Here is an 18,066-nt window from a genome sequence, read left to right on the forward strand (position 1 = left end):
GGGACGGCGTCGGCGAGGATCAGGAAACAACTGCTTAACTAAACGTTAATTAAGGATATAAAGAGTAATAGAATGAGGATAGCTCAGTGAGGAAATTCAGTGGAGAAAAGAGGCTGAAATAAGGATAGCTCAGTAGGAAAATTCAGTGGAAGAAAAGAGGCTGAATAATTCAGCCAGAAGGTAAGAGAAAGAACGACATGGGGAGACCAAGTTTCGGTGAACAAGGCCAGCACTTTATTTTCCAAAGTAGTTTTTATACCTTAAGTTATGCATAGAGGATAATGGGGGAAGGGTAGAGTCATGCAGCAAGCCAGGCTTTCTTCCTGCAAACTTATCATATGCAAAAGCTTAGGTGATTTGCATCATCTTCTGGCCCGGAGGCCTGTTAACATTTTAAGACCCTTTCTTCAGAAAACTTATTTTTTTCTAAAGGTGATTGGTCAGGAGCCACCCTCCAAAAGCATTAGATAAAGTTGCATTCCTACAGGGCAAAGGTGTGGTGGGCTATAACAAGAAAAAGAATTAACTCAAGGGTCCCAGGTTACAAACATTAAAGCTACCATTTACACACCAATTATATTAATCAATACACTGCCAGGGACACAGCAGGTAAGGGATATGGAGACTGAGCAGCAAACATTGGCCCAACAAGTGAAAATCCCTTCACCAATACAATTTCTAATCAATCTTTTAACTGCTCAAAGGAATCTGTATTTAGACAGTTTAGAACATCTCCTGCCTCTCACAGTTGGGAGGCTCTGAGCAATCACATGTGCCGGAAAAACCTATTCAGGCAGGCTAGAGGATTTCCAAAGGAGTTTGTAGGTGAAACACTGTCACACCCAGGAATTATTATTACTGAGCTGTAAGCTGACTCTTTTTTCAGAGAGAGGTAGTGGGGACAGCCCCCCCGTAAAGCCAGAGGTGTAGGTGAAAGCACAAAGCAGAAAGTAGGCAGACTCTGGTTTTGGGGGTATATGCTCGAGAATTTCCAGGGAGACTCCTGAGGCTCGATCCCACCTTTGCGTATGCCGAGCCTCCTTCCTCATGACCTTTGTCATGGGCGGAGCTCCTCACGCTGGCTCCCGGCAGTGATAGAATTCCAGTTGAGCTATTCCAGATCCTGAAAGATGATGCTGTGGAAAGTGCTGCACTCAATATGCAATATGCAATATGCAATATGCACTCAGTATGCGATATGCCGGCTCCCAGCATTCCCCCACAGGTGACTGGGCAGGGATGCTGTCAGGGAAGCAGCCCATCCTCACAAAGGATGGCAGGTCGACCTGAGCCCACATTACAGATGCAAAGTAGACAGACTTCATGGGGCAGAACAAGATAGTAATACTTTATCAGCAAACAGCATGGGTATCAGTGGAGTTCTGCCAGTCCCCCAAGGGCAATGCAATGGGCTCAGAGACATGCTACCTATGTGGCGGGTTGCATCACTGCCGAGGAACCCAGGGTCAAGGGCCCAGGACCTTCTGAGCAAAGAACAAACAAAGCAGTGCTCCTTCCCCTGGGAAGCGAGTGGTTAAACAGTAGTCACACTAGGGTCACTTTGCCCTACAGAAATGGTTCAGCATCAAGAAGCAGGTAAACTGTGCTTTCAAGAACCTCAGCAAGAATGTGCAGATGCTCAGGCCCATGGTGGACTGCCTGTCCTGAAAGACGCATTTGCTTCGCAAGATGTCCTTAGAATCGCACCACCTGGTTAAGAATTCTCCTCTCCACCCTTCCTTCCCTCCCTCTCTCCACCGGCGTTAGAGACCTGCATCTAGCCCCACAGCTCTCCCCTGACTCCCTCCCCACTCTCCCTCATAGGCCCTTACCCTGATAAACCTCTTATGCGTGTAATCCCATCTTGGCCCCTGCTTCTCAGAGAACCCGAATTACCACAGATGGTGCCAGCAGTGGTCCAAGAGAACAGGCTGTGTAAGGTGGGGCCTGGGACTGCTTCAGTCACTGCCTGGTGGGCAGGATGGACACTGTCCTGAGGGATGTGGGGCACGGATAGTCCCAGGCCTTGAGGACCCAACTGCTACAGATTTCTCTGGAGATGATGTGGGAAAACTGAGAAAACAGGCTGCCGGATGTGGTGATTCAGACTTTTGAAAATGGAGGAATAAGGAAGGCCTACAAAGACAGTGGAAATGGCTGGGTACTGTTAAGGGTACTGATGCCCTGCAGCAGGGCAATGAGAAATGGATGACCGTTAAGTAAAGAGTATGTGTGAGAGCCAGAGGGCCTCCAGCGAGCTTCCCAAGAGCCCCTCAGTTCCTGCAGTGGAGGAGTGGATGCAGCAGAGCAACAAAGAAGCCATAAGAGTTGCAGAACTCCAGGGAGATTAAATACTCAACATCTAACATATGGCAGGTCGGCTTTGCTGCAGTCAGGGCCACATGACTTCATATGGTTGGAAAATCCTTGGGACCCTGAAACTTGGGGTAGGAACATCTGGTTAGACTCTCCTGAAGGCGGTGGCTAGGAGACACCCCCACCCAGCTCTCAATATGCCAAGGGGGCCATTCTTCCAAACAAGGGCTTGCACACCCTGTGCTGGAAGATGCTAGAGGCTGCTCCCCTCACCAGACACGCAGTGCCCCCCGCCCCGAGCCAGGAGCTGTGTCCAGCCTCTTTCCTGGTTACCAAACTGCTATCTAGGATTAAATTCCAGCATTACCTGGCTAGGGAAGTGCTGGGCCTACCAAAAAGCTGCAAGAATTAACTGGCAGCTACTGACAGGAGCCATGGGAACACTGGGTTTGGTTTTCAAGGTGTGCTGTATCAAGAATCAGAAAAGCAGGAATTCAGACTTAGAACTCAGCATATAGGATTTAGAGGGCTTCCCAAGTGGCTCAGTGGTAAAAGAATCCGGCTACAATGCAGGAGACATGGGAGATGCAGGTTCAATCCCTGGGTGGGAAGATCCCCTGGAGGAGGGCACAGCAACCCACTCCAGTATTCTTGCCTGGAGAAGTCCACTGTCAGAGGAGCCTGGTGGCTACAGTCTATAGGGCTGCAGACTCAGACACGACTGTAGCGACTGAGCACACGCACACACATACATACAGAATTTAACCCCCAGGCAAGAACTGCAGGGGGTGAGCAGCTTCCACTGAGGTGGCTCACAGAGGACTGGAGAAAGTGCTGGCCACCACTAGGCAAAGCAGGAACACCTGAGCGGTCCTGGCAAAGGACCAAGGAACGAATGAAGAGGCCAAGGGGAGTAGGTATCCTGGAGAGATTACGTGAGGTTAAGAAACCTCACCAGAGGGTAGTATTCCATAGCAGGGTCCAGAGGATATCCCACTCACAGAGGCTCATTAGGTTCAGAGGTGGCCTCCTCTGCAGGCCGGGGATGGCAGTAAGAGATCATCACAGAGCTGGGGCCCCACAGTAATAAAAACCTAGGAAGTGCCGAAGAATTGATACTTTTGAACTGTGGTGGTGAAGACTCTTGAGAGTCCCCTGGACTGTAAGGAGATCAAACCAGTCAATCCTAAAGGAAATCAATTCTGAATAGTATTGGAAGAACTGATGCTGAAGCTGAGGCTCCAATACTGTGGCCACCTGATGCAAAGAGCTGACTCATCAGAAAAGCCCCTTGATGCTGGGAAGGATTGACGGCGGGAGGAGAAGGGGGCAACAGAGGATGAGATGGTTGGATGGCATCACTGACTCGATGGACATGAGTTTGAGCAAGCTCCGGTTGGTGATAGACAGGGAAGCCTGGTGTGCTTCAGTCCACGGGGTTGCAAAGAGTCGGACATGACTGAGTAACTGAACTGAACTGAGTGGTGCTTATCCACCAGAAGCCAGGAAGACACAAATACTAAAGCGAACCTCAAGGTCAGAAGGGCAACCAAGCAGGCTTCACCCACATGGACTCATGGAAATAGCGCAAATGGACCATAGAGTCCCTAGAAGCAATACAGAGAGCCACCAAGGGTTATCACTCAAGATCTACAAGCTGAAAAAGGCAAAAGTGGGGAAACAGGGGGCCGAGGGAGGTTCTCCCCAATAAAAAGTCCAAATTACTTGCTCAATTTCCAGACATCAGCCCATCCTCAGATCTAGAAGAGGTAGCTGGGCCCCTAGAAGGAAGGACAATGCCATGTAATGCTTCTCCCAGCACTAGCGGTGTATGTACACTGGGGCAAGAATAGCCAGACATCTGAATACTGGATGCAAGATATATATGGGTGTATGTAGATAGATATATATATACATACATACATATTATATACACATTCATATATGTTATACCCTGTTTCTCTGAAAAACCCCTAAATGATATATAAATCAAATACATATTCCATGGAGATGCAGTAGATCAGCGCTGCTGTTAAACACCTGAATGATGCAGACAGTGGTAGGCTCTATGGTAACTCTGCACCTGTGGCCATATGGGGATTCCTGTATGACCAGCTGAAGGAGGAAACAGCTTGAGTCTGGTTTACAGATGGGTCAGCACTCAATATCTAAGTACAAAACGAAGATGGGTGGTATCTATGTAACAGCAGATACGTTCACTGGGGGAGAAGGAACATTTTTCCAGTGGATGGAACAACAAAGCAGGGCACTTGACTTGGTGTGGAAAAAGTGGCCCAAAGTGAGACCATTTATTGAATACATAAGACTCCAGGAAGTGGCCAATGGCTTGACCATCCAATTGGAAGCCTGGAAGGAAAAGGGCTGGAAGATCAGAGACAAGGCGATCTGATGCAAAGGCCGTGGACTGACACATGGGAGCATGCAAAGTGTGCAGATTTCTGCATCGTATGTTCACCACCACCAGAAAACATCTGTTATGGAAGAGGCACTGAACCACCAGGCGGACACAACGACTCAGCCAGGTGCAGGGGCCTTCGTTAGTTACTACACAACTGGCATGATGGACACGAGCAGAGTGGTCACGATGGCTGACGGAGGTCCAGCAGCAAGGACGCCTGTTTACCAAGGCTCATCTCCCGGGACTCCTCTGACAGGTGACTCTTGCTCAAGGGCTCACCACTGGTCTTGCTGAAATAGTCTTAGAACTCCTAGAACTCCACTGCAGTCTTAAGACTTTTCCTATGTAACTTCCTTCTTTCCCTCCCTTTCTTCTCCAGAAGTTAGACATATGTCATAGTCTGACAGCTTTCCCAGTCTCCGCCAGCTCCCTCCCCACTCTCCTTCATGGACATCCCAACCACCAATGTAGGTGCACATCTCATCTAGGACCCATACAAACACGCCAGTTGATTTAGCGCATTCACTATTAAAGCTCTAGTCCTCCGCTTTACAGTGTCAGAAATTCCATTTAATAATTCAGCAGAGGTATTAAGGTTTTGGGACTGTTCCTATCAAATTCATAAAGGATTGATTAAATAAATAAGTAGAGTAAAATAAATAAATAAAAAGAAATCTCAAAATGAGAAAGAACTACCCAGCAGACCACACAGATATGCAATGGAGCTGACAAAGTGTTCCCACCTCACCAAGAGCAGCTACTCAAAAAGCAGACTAAGCACAGAAGCAGGTTGGTATACCTGGCTAGCCAAAAGGTGGAAACAACCCACATGTCTATCCATTCAGGAGTGGCAAACAAAACATGGAATATCTATACAATGGGACATTATCCATAAAAACGAATGAGGTGTCTGGAGAAGGGAATGGCTACCCACTCCAATATTCTTGCCTGGACAATTCCATGGACAGAAGAGCCTGGAAGGCTACAGTCCATGGGATCACAAAGAGGTGGACACGACTGAGTAACATTTTCACTGATACAATACGGATGCACCTCAAAAATAGTATACTAAGTGAAAGGCCCCAAACACAAAAGGCCCCATGTACAATTCCACTTACATGAAATGTCCAGAATAGGTAAATCTACAGGAACTGAAAGCAGACTGGTAGTTGCCAGGGACGAGGAGGAGGAGGGGATGGGGAGGAGCTGCTTAATGGGTATACAGGGTTTCATTTTGGGGTGATGAAAATATTTTGGAACTAGATACGGTTGGTGGTTTTATAACACTGTCAATGTACCAAACTGCACTGAATATTCCCTTTAAAATGGTTAATCTCAAGATAAATATCGTATACTAACACAGATATACGAAAGATGGTACTGATGAATTTGCAAGGCAGACATGGAGAAACATAGAAAACAGACTTATGGACACAGCGAGAGGGGAGGAGAGGGTGAGATGTACGGAGAGTAACATGGAAACTTTCCATAAACATATGTAAAATAGACGCCAATGGGAATTTATTGTTATGTCTCAGGGAACTCAAACAGGGGCTCTGTAACCAACCTAGAGGGTTTGGGATGGAGAGGGAGATGGGAGGCTCAAGAGCGGAGGGGACATATGTACACCTATGGCTCGGTTCATGCTGATGTTTGACAGAAAACAGAATTCTGTAAAGCAATTATCCTTAAATTAAAAAATAAACTCCAGTTTGGGCACGACACAGAGGGAGGGTACGGGGAGGGAGGAGGGCGGAGGGTTCCAGATGGGGAACACGTGTATACCTGTGGCGGATTCACTGTTGATGTATGGCAAATCCAATACAATATCTGCTAAAGTTAAAAATAAAATTAACTAAAAAAAATAAGTAAAATGAAAGAAATGTAAAAAAAAAATAAAAAAATAAATTAATTTTAAAAAAATAAATATTTTTAAATGGCTAATTTCACTGTGAATTTCTTCTCAATGCAAATAAATAAATAAGTTATAAGGGAAAAAAATGTAGACATATCAACCAAAACAAAAACAGCAAAATTGAAAAAAAGATGTCTACAATTTCAAAAAACAGGGGCAGGTAGGCAAAAATAAGGAAGGGGCAGGCTGATGTTAAGAATCCTTATCACATGCATAGCAACCTGTCTGAACCTAGTTAAGCCACACTTCTCTGCTCAGTGGTTATAGCTGCCAACTGGAAAGGTTCTTAACGTGTAGCACCAAGACTGGAATTCTAGAACTGTCTGGTATTTCTCCTTCCTGGCCATTTCATCATAAATTGGGGTCATGAATTCAATGGCCATATTGATAAACCCAGAGTTAGGTACATGCTCTGGTAAGTACCAAAAGTACCAAGTATATTCCCAGGGACAGTGGATTCTGCTCAAAAATCCAGGACATTTAGCTGTTAAAAACTACAGCTCTCTTGATGATTAGTATACTCAAGGGATCAAAAGAATTCATTCTCAGAGACTTTACATGTAAATATAGTAAAAGAATAACTGAATTTCATTGCATTTGAAAAATACAGTTCATTTTTAATTCTACCGTGCTGAATAGCTGAACAGGCTGCGGCATCAGTGATGCCTGAGCTCCCTGGGATTAGAGGACTCTGGGTCCCGGGAGTGCCGGGACCTTTTATGCCGGTGGGATTTATCTTGGTGCCTACTTCTACTCCTGTGACTACGCCCCTCAGAGCACCTGTCATGCCGCCCCTCAGAGCGCCTGTCATGCCATCTGGAATGTATGTCTGAGCTTCGACCCCTGTCTCTCTCCCTGTGCCGGTCTCTCTCTCTTCCCTTCTCTGCTTGATGACTTGTGTTCGTGCTTGGACTTCTCCTTTCTTGGCTCCCTCTCTCGGTCTCTCCTCTCATTCTACCACGGCAGGTCGTCCTGACCTCAGCGGAACTGGGGTGGGACTTCCGCACCTCCCTGGACTCTGACTTCTGACCCTTCTCTGCCTTCTCTGAGTGCTTGCCACTGTGCTTTTTAGAGCCAGGGTCATCCTTTTCCTTTTAATCATCTTGCTTCTGGGCAATGAAGAGGAGGCTGGCTACTCTGCCTGTACCTCCCGCGCCGTCTTCTGTCTTTCGTTTTTTTTTTCTTTTCTTCCTTTTTGTCTGGAGGAAGAAGAGGGGCACCGAATCAGTAAGCAAAAGATAAGATGGAAAAAAGATGGAGGATATACAAAGAAAGCATGCTTGGCAGCAGCTATGAAACACCTCACGGTCTCATACTTCTAGAAAAGTGCCCTCCAGAAGAATCCAATCTGGCATGTCTGTCACCCTTAATATATGTCCAGGTTGCTGTATAAGGCAACTCCTACGCTCTTAAGAATCTCTCTCTAAAGACCTACCTCCCAAACATGTCACGCTTAGGGATACCAGAGCGGTTAGGACTTCAATGATACACATTTTTGTGGCCAGAATTTAGCTCCACAGCATTAAGTCTTCTGTCTGATACTTCTCTTTTCCAGTTAAAGTAAGGATTCCACGCACACCCGCCCCCTTCACACTTGAGAACTGACTACCAACTCTCAGTGAAGGCTAAGAAGAGCAAACATAAGCCTACCCAGAATCTTCTCATACCGCCTTAACCATTTACCTTTTTTGGTGTTTTTTTGGTGGGTTTGTCATCTTCAGAGCCCTCAGATGAACTTGTCGGAGGAGTATGAGTCCACAGCCCTCTCCTGCAGCTCTCTGGTCACCTCATCCATTTCTTCTGAGTCCTCAGGACAGTCGATAGTTAGATACTGATCCACTAGAGATAGGTTCTTCATTTGTCTAGGACAGACAGGCACTGCTTTAGCAGATAGCTAACTATTTGCTACCAAACACAGCCTTCTATCTATTTGAACCCAGCTGCAGAAATCCATCGGTTTGAACCATTCCCATTATCCTCTTGCTAATTCTGTTTCTCAGAAAATCTCAAAAGCAGACTGCTCACGTGATGTGTCACAGCACACATCCCTACCATTTGCTCAACCCTGGGGGCAGTCAGGTAGAGCCTGGGGCAGCTGGAGATCCTGGGAGCCTCATCAGTTTATCCAGAGTTCTATATAATATCTCCATGTTATAAGTGTGCCATGAAGTGAAAAGAGCCTGGGAAGTACTGCCCCCAAAGCTATAAGCAGCATGGAAAAACTGCAAGAGTTTAGATGCACAAACATGAATTACCTATCCATCTGTAACATTAATTTACGGTGAAACACACTGTTAAGAAGCCTGGAAGCCAAAAGGAATTCCTAAAATTCAGTCAATGCTACAGCTGCTTTCTCAACACAAATGGATGAGGCCAAAAGCAGAACAATAGCTGGGAGGGGGTAAGGAATCTAGAAAGGACTACTTTCTTTTCTCTTAAGCCCTCACTGCTTGCTCACCCCCACCATACTGGAACCACTGGCTCATGATGATACTATCACTGCGATTCCCAACTTCTCCAGGTGAACAACAAAAATTAAACCTTCACTTAAAACAAAAACATACGGGCAGATACAGACTATATTCTATACGCAATGCCATCAGAATGTGAAATGTCTGGCTTTTACTGTTCCATTCAAGAGCAAGTTTTTTACTCTTACCCCTAAGCCTGAGTTACTTTCACCTATCCCATTCACCATAAAAGGCGAATAAAGGTCACCTTTTATGGTGACTTTCCTATCACTGCTGGTGCAATCAGTGACAAAGTCTCCAAGTCAAGAGTCACCCCTCCAAACCGTGACAATGCTCATTCAATGGCAGTGCTTTGGGAGCATGTGGAGCATAGATAACCCCTGACTTGCCCCGTCCCCTTTTTATGTCTCACTCTCATGTCATCACTCACCGTCGCACTTACAAGGGTGGAGGAGAGAGAATAGAGGACAGAAAACTTCAGAATGAGTTACTTTCCATAGACTTTGTCATGAGATTTTAACTAGAGAATTTTCAGGGCCCAGTACTGCTAAGTCAATGGAGACATATGAGAGACATACATGGCTAGGTCCTCAGCCACAAAACCATGATAGAACCCCAAATTCTCTGATACAGGACAGCATAAAACAGCAGTGTTTGCTAGTCTCTTTGCCCTCCAATACAGCAGAAATGAGAGTGGAGTGTGAGGAAGAAAAAGGTGAAAAACAGATGCCTGGTTTGGTGCAAGATGAAGGGGAGTGGGGGGGTCATGGTACCTATGCTCCTGAGGACATAGCTTGCTAAAGTGGTGGGGAAAGAAACGCGTGTTCACAGGGTCATGAGCCAGCGGAATTATTTCCTGGGTCATTTCCCAGTCAGTATGTCCCCCACACCTCTGCAACCCAGACTGACCAGTACTGCCTCGAGCCTGCAGTCATCAGCTGGGAAATGAAACTGAAACCCTACACAAATGGAAAAGTTCTGCTCAGTAAGCATACTCACCTTGATCCCATTAAACTGTCAACAGCCAGAATTGTGCTCCTCTGGTCTTCATAGCAGAGGAAACAGAATCCTTTGGATTTCCCAGTCTTCTTGTCCTGGTACCAGATTAATGTTAACAATCTCCCTGTATCTATTTAATTTATAAAAGAGTGAGACACTACTGATTTTAAAATGTAAAAACTTGCAGATTGGATGACAAAACAAAATTCAAATAATATAATCTGCACAGGAGACACACTGAGAACAAGATGACAAAGAAAGGTTAAAAATTAAAAGTTAGAAAAAGATATATCACGAACACCTAATTTTAAAAATGGGTGGTAGTATTAAGATCAAAGATGAATTCAAGGCCAACCAAAAGAAGCATTTAAATGTGACTAAGAGGGCTCTTTTACACAGAAAAAGGTCCTAATACATAAGTCATGAAATTTTATACATAAATTAACACATCCAAAATTTTAATTAAAAATACAAAGAGCAACTAAGAGTGAAAGTTATTAGAGATTTTAACACACCACTTTGAGTTCACAACACATAAAATGAGAAAAATAAGTCCGAGGAATTAATATAAAATTATATAACTACAAATAAACATATACTTAATAATATAACAATTACATTGTTAAAAATATTAACATCAGACTAGTAGATATACAGATATATTCGACTGTACAAAGAGTTTCTTCTCAAGAATCCATGAAACACATATTAAAACTGACTGTAGACTAGATCTCAAAGTAAACCTCAATCATCTCCAAAAACAGCACAGACCATGTTCTCCAATCATAATGTGAAACAGCTGGGAACAATAATTTCAAAACAAAAAATGCCCTAACTAGAACTTGAAACCTGTTCTCCAGGCTAACTACTGGATGAAAGAGAAAGTGAAATAAAATAAAGAAATCATGGTAGACTATTTAGAAAACAACAAAATGGGATATATACAAAAACTTAGTGTCTGTGTGTGTTAAGTCGCTCAGTCTTGTCCGACTCTTTGCGACCCCAAGCACTATAGTCCGCCAGGCTCCTCTGTCCATGGAATTCTCCAGACAAGAACACTGGAGTGGGTTGCCATCTCCTTCTCCAGGGGATCTTCCGGAACCAGGTCTCCTGCAATTGCAGGCAGATGCTTTACCGTCTGAGCTACCTTTACCTTTACCGTCTGAGCCCACCAAAACTTACAGGATGTGGCTAAAACCACACTCAGGAAAATCTGTGACATTAAAGAATTTTATTGTTAAAAAGGAAAGGGGAATTCCCTGGCAGTCACAGTGGTCAGGACTTGGTGTTTCACTGCCAGGGTTCAGGTTCAAACCCTGGTCAGGGAACTAAGATCCCACAAGCCACAGGGGAGCGGGGGATAGTAAATCTTAGGAAGGTAGGTGGAAGTTAATAAAGACATAATTTAATGAAAAAAAAAATAGAAAAAATTCTGCCTTACTCATTATATAAAAATTAATTCCAGAAAAGTTAAAGCTTCATAAACTTAAAACTACAGTCATAAAAATACAATAGTAACTGATGGAAATGTTATACCTCAGCCCCAGATCTAGCATCTTACTTAAAAGAAAACACTAGAAACGATTCAACTATGGTATTCAGCTATTTAACACTATTTAATATTGTAGGTATTGGCCCATGCAATTAGACAGGAGAAAACAGATATAAAAAAAGAGTAAATATATGTGTATGTATAACTGACACACTTTGCTGCACAGCAGAAACTAGTACAACACTGTAAATCAACTATACTCTAATTTTAAAAACTAATTTAAAAATGAAAAAGTAAAGCTATCTCTGTATGAAGATTATATATGACGATATATATAGAAAACCCAAGAGAAGCAATGATAAACAATGTTAAAAACAAACAATATAACAAATCTGTAGGATAACAGGATATAAAGACGACAAAAATAAACCACCCTCTTACAAACAATAATCATAAGATATAAGGAAAGAGGAGCCCCATTGGTAACAGCAACAGCAAAAAGATAAACTACTTAGAAATAAATCTAACAACAAGGAATCTACAAGGTCTATGCAGAGAAAACTCTTAAAAACTGCTGAAAGACACAAACACAGTTTTCGATAAATATAAAGACACCTCTTTTTCTTGCATAAGATGACTCAACATTATAAAGATATCAAAATCACCTCCCAAGTTAATACTTATGTATAAGGGTGACACTCCAATTTGCTGGGGGAAAATATGGAGTTTTAAATAAATGCTGTTGGGACAACTAGATAGCCATTTGAAAAAATATGAAATTGGGTCCATATCTCACACTACACATCAGAATAACTCTAAATGGATCAGAGATTTCAATGCATAAAATTGAAACCATACAAGTATTAGAAGAGAACGTGAATGGGTGGGAAGAAATACTTTCTAATTATGACTCAAATCCAGAAGCAATAAAAGACTGATAAATTTGACCACTGCTGCTGCTGCTGCTGCTGAGGTGCTTCAGTCGTGTCCGACTCTGAGCGACCCCATAGACGGCAGCCCACCAGGCTCCGCCATCCCTGGGATTCTCCAGGCAAGAACACTGGAGTGGGTTGCCATTTCCTTCTCCAATGCATGAAAGTGAAACGTGAAAGTGAAGTGGCTCAGTCGTGTCTGGCTCTCAGCGACCCCATGGACTGCAGCCTACCAGGCTCCTCCATCCATGGGATTCTCTGGGCAAGAGTACTGGAGTGGGGTGCCATTGCCTTCTCCAGCAATTAGAGGACAGACTATACAGGGACAGCATGAGGGAGTTTGGGGGATGATGGAATTGTCCTTCATCCTAATTGTGAGGGTGATTACACAAATCTATTCAAGTATTAAAAAGAAAAATCTCATAGGACTGTACATCCCCTAAAAAGTCAATGTTACCATAAGATCATTTAAACACATGAATAAATGAACACATAAAAATTTAAAAATAATAAGTTTGCAAAGAAAAAAAAAATCACAATAAACAAAGTCAAATGACAAACTAGGAGAAAACGTCTGCAATTTACATCACAGATTAAGGCTAGAAAGCCATTTTTCTTTTTCCTTTTGCTATAAAGGACATTATCAGGACAACTGGAAGTCAAATAAAGTCTATAGATTAGATAACAGCATAACAGTGTTGATTTCCTGAATTTGATCACTATCCTGAAGTTAAATGTCCAGGTATTTTGGGAAATACACACTGAAGAATTTAGGGGTAAATGTGCATCATGTCTGCAATTGACCCCCAAATGGTTCAGAAAAAAAAAATAATATGCATATAGGTGAAGAGAAATAATAAAGCAAATGTGATACAATGCTAACATATGGGGACTCTGAGTAAAGGGGATATAGGTATTCTTCATTCTATTTCATAACTTTCCCGTTTTAACCCAGAAATTATTTCAAGTATTTCAAAATAAAAAGTAAAAGAAAAAAGAATACAGGAGCTGGCTTGACAGGATAACTACAGACCAAACTGGGACAGTTTGAGCATCAAGAAATAATAATAATGGCAATGTAGGATAACACATCAAATTAAAAAAATAAGTCCACAGCAATACAATACATGATAAAGTGTTAAAAACAATAAGTTAATATCCTTAATACATGAAGGGCTCTTGTAAAATCAGTAAGAAAATGAGGAACACACTAACAGGGAAAAAATAGGCAAATGATCTTAATAGACAACTTACAAAGAAAAAGAATAAGGGCCTATAAATCTACGAAGAGATGTTCTACCTCCCGGATGATGAAATAAAGGCAAAGTAAAATAATAATGAGAGATCATATGGCAATATTTTCTTAAAATAACCATTACTGATTAGGATTCAGGAAAATGAGCATTCCAGTCAGAGTGAAAACTGATACAACCTTTTCAGAGAGTAATTTGACAATGTTTATAAATTAATGTCATGAAGGAAACCATCAGGGAGGCATACAAAGATGTATATATCACAATGTACACTGCAGTATAATTCATAACAGCAAAATATTGGAAATAATGCCCAACATTGAAAAGAAGACAATAGACCTAGGAGTCTTGGGGCAATGGCTATGTACTACTTGGCTTAGAATTAGTTCAGCATTAAATGAACTGATGTGACCGCACTAGTGCGCATCATCTTTTTGAGGTAATGTTCCTCATCTGTGAAATGGGGATAAGATCCACTCTGCCTTCCTGCACTATGTATATAAATATTCTCCGGGCATGGTAGAGCCCTGAATAACTGAAAGATGAGATCAGAGTTCTTGTTTTGTGGGTAAATGTGCCTCTGGTGGGGGAGGTGGCACTTTCCCAGTGGGTGAGGGTTCAAAGGGGCTGAGGTTGTGACAGGGACTGACTCTACTCTGAGAGTACCCAGAATTTCAACAAAACTAAGAGCTGATTGTGGACAGTGGGGTAGGCCTGCCAGAAGAGAACTTTTAGCAGCTACTGGAGCCAGACTACAGGCTACCTATGAAGAGGACTGGAGCTCAGGGAAGACGAAGAGCTCATCTGTGTGTTTAAGAAACTGGAGGCTAAGATATCGGAGGGATAGGACGGGGAGAACACTTTCTCCCCCACAAATTCATCCAAAGAACATTTAAACGCTGAGAAAATTCCACAAAACAACTTCTGAATGCCGGCAGAGGACATCAGGCACCCAGAAAAGCAGCCCATCGTCTTCGAAAGGAGAGAGAAGAAATCCAGCTCCACCCACCAGAACACCAGCACAAGCTTCCCTAACCAAGAAACCTTGAGAAGCCACCTGTACAAACCCACACACAGTGAGGAAACGTCACAATAAAGAGAACTCCACAAACTGCCAGAATACAGAAAGGACACCCCAAACTCAGCAATTTAAACAAGATGAAGAGACAGAGGAATACCCAGCAGGTAAAGGAACAGGATAAATGCCCACCAAACCAAACAAAAGACGAAGAGATAGGGAATCTACCTGACAAAGAATTCTGAATAATGATAGTGAAATTGATCAAAATCTTGAAATCAAAATGGAATCACAGATAAATAGCCTGGAGACAAGGATTGAGAAGATGCAAGAAAGGTTTAACAAGGACCTAGAAGAAATAAAAAAGAGTCAATATATAATGAATAATGCAATAAATGAGATCAAAAACACTCTGGAGGCAACAAATAGTAGAATAACAGAGGCAGAAGATAGGATTAGTGAATTAGAAGATAGAATGGTAGAAATACATGAATCAGAGAGGAAAAAAGAAAAACGAATTAAAAGAAATGAGGACAATCTCAGAGACCTCCGGGACAGTGTTAAACGCTCCAACATTCGAATCATAGGGGTTCCAGAAGAAGAAGACAAAAAGAAAGACCATGAGAAAATACTTGAGGAGATAATAGTTGAAAACTTCCCTAAAATGGGGAAGGAAATAATCACTCAAGTCCAAGAAACCCAGAGAGTCCCAAACAGGATAAACCCAAGGCGAAACACCCAAGACACATATTGATCAAATTAACAAAGATCAAACACAAAGAACAAATATTAAAAGCAGCAAGGGAAAAACAACAAATAACACACAAGGGAATTCCCATAAGGATAACAGCTGATCTTTCAATAGAACTCTCCAAGCCAGGAGGGAATGGCAAGACATACTTAAAGTGATGAAAGAAAATAACCTACAGCCCAGATTATTGTACCCAGCAAGGATCTCATTCAAATATGAAGGAGAAATCAAAAGCTTTACAGACAAGCAAAAGCTGAGAGAATTCAGCACCACCAAACCAGCTCTCCAACAAATACTAAAGGATATTGTCTAGACAGGAAACACAAAAATGGTGTATAAATTCGAACCCAAAACAATAAAGTAAATGGCAACGGGACCATACTTATCAATAATTACCTTAAACGTAAATGGGTTGAATGCCCCAACCAAAAGACAAAGACTGGCTGAATGGATACAAAAACAAGACCCCTACATATGTTGTCTACAAGAGACCCACCTCAAAACAGGGGACACATACAGACTGAAAGTGAAGGGCTGGAAAAAGATTTTCCATGCAAATAGGGACCAAAAGAAAGCAGGAGGAGCAATACTCATATCAGATAAAATAGGCTTTAAAACAAAGGCTGTGAAAAGAGACAAAGACGGTCACTACATAATGATCAAAGGATCAATCCAAGAAGAAGATATAACAATTATAAATATATATGCACCCAACACGGGAGCACCGCGATATGTAAGACAAATGCTAACAAGTATGAAAGGAGAAATTAACAATAACACAATAATAGTGGGAATCTTTAATACCCCACTCACACCTATGGATAGATCAACTAAACAGAAAATTAACAAGGAAACACAAACTTTAAACGATACAACAGACCAGTTAGACCTAATTGATATCTATAGGACATTTCACCCCAAAACAATGAATTTCACCTTTTTCTCAAGTGCACACGGAACCTTCTCCAGGATAGAGCACATCCTGGGCCATAAAGCTAGCCTTGGCAAATTCACAAAAATTGAAATCATTCCAAGCATCTTTTCTGACCACAAGGCAGTAAGATTAGATCTCAATTACAGGAGGAAAACTATTAAAAATTCCAACATATGGAGGCTGAACAACACGCTGCTGAATAACCAACAAATCACAGAAGAAATCAAAAAAGAAATCAAAATTTGCATAGAAACGAATGAAAATGAAAACACAACAACCAAAACCTGTGGGACACGGTAAAAGCAGTCCTAAGAGGAAAGTTCATAGCAATACAGGCATACCTCAAGAAAGAAGAAAAAAGTCAAATAAATAACCTAACTCTACACCTAAAGCAACTAGAAAAGGAAGAAATGAAAAACCCCAGGGTTAGTAGAAGGAAAGAAATATTAAAAATTAGGGCAGAAAATAAATGGAAAAGAAACAAAGGAGACCATAGCAAAAATCAACAAAGCCAAAAACTGGTTCTTTGAAAGGATAAATAAAACTGACAAACCATTAGCCAGACTCATCAAGAAACAAAGGGAGAAAAATCAAATCAATAAAATTAGAAATGAAAATGGAGAGATCACAACAGACAACACAGAAATACAAAGGATCATAAGAGACTACTATCAGCCATTATATGCCAATAAAATGGACAACGGGGAAGAAATGGACAAATTCTTAGAAAAGTACAACTTTCCAAAACTGAACCAGGAAGAAATAGAAAATCTTAACAGACCCATCACAAACACAGAAATTGAAACTGTAATCAAAAATCTTCCAGCAAACAAAAGCCCAGGTCCAGATGGCTTCACAGCTGAATTCTACCAAAAATTTAGAGAAGAGCTAACACCTATCCTGCTCAAACTCTTCCAGAAAATTGCAGAGGAAGGTAAACTTCCAAACTCATTCTATGAGGCCACCATCACCCTAACACCAAAACCTGACAAAGATGCCACAAAAAAAAGAAAACTACAGGCCAATATCACTGACGAACATAGATGCAAAAATCCTTAACAAAATTCTAGCAATCAGAATCCAACAACACATTAAAAAGATCATACACCATGACCAAGTGGGCTTTATCCCAGGGATGCAAGGATTCTTCAATATTCGCAAATCAATCAATGTAATACACCACATTAACAAATTGAAAAATAAAAACCATATGATTATCTCAATAGATGGAGAGAAAGCCTTTGACAAAATTCAACATCCATTTATGATAAAAACTCTCCAGAAAGCAGGAATAGAAGGAACATACCTCAACATAATAAAAGCTATATATGACAAACCCACAGCAAACATTATCCTCAATGGTGAAAAATTGAAAGCATTTCCTCTAAAGTCAGGAACAAGACAAGGGTGCCCACTTTCACCATTACTATTCAACATAGTTTTGGAAGTTGTGGCCACAGCAATCAGAGCAGAAAAAGAAATAAAAGGAATCCAAATTGGAAAAGAAGAAGTAAAACTCTCACTGTTTGCAGACGACATGATCCTCTACATAGAAAACCCTAAAGA

At 42.0% G+C, this 18,066-nt stretch overlaps 1 protein-coding gene and 1 pseudogene across 1 annotated transcript in view; both read right to left on the reverse strand.

Annotated features, from left to right (window-relative positions):
* The window catches only part of LOC139180915 (rhox homeobox family member 2-like), a 65,864-nt gene that overhangs the window by 14,301 nt on the left and 33,497 nt on the right, over positions 1–18,066 (reverse strand). The window lies entirely within an intron of this gene.
* On the reverse strand, positions 6,802–8,508 carry LOC139181742 (RNA-binding motif protein, X-linked 2-like; annotated as a pseudogene).

This window comes from Bos indicus, chromosome X (genome assembly GCF_029378745.1).
Source record: "Bos indicus isolate NIAB-ARS_2022 breed Sahiwal x Tharparkar chromosome X, NIAB-ARS_B.indTharparkar_mat_pri_1.0, whole genome shotgun sequence".
In the NCBI taxonomy this organism is placed as follows: Eukaryota; Metazoa; Chordata; class Mammalia; order Artiodactyla; family Bovidae; genus Bos; species Bos indicus.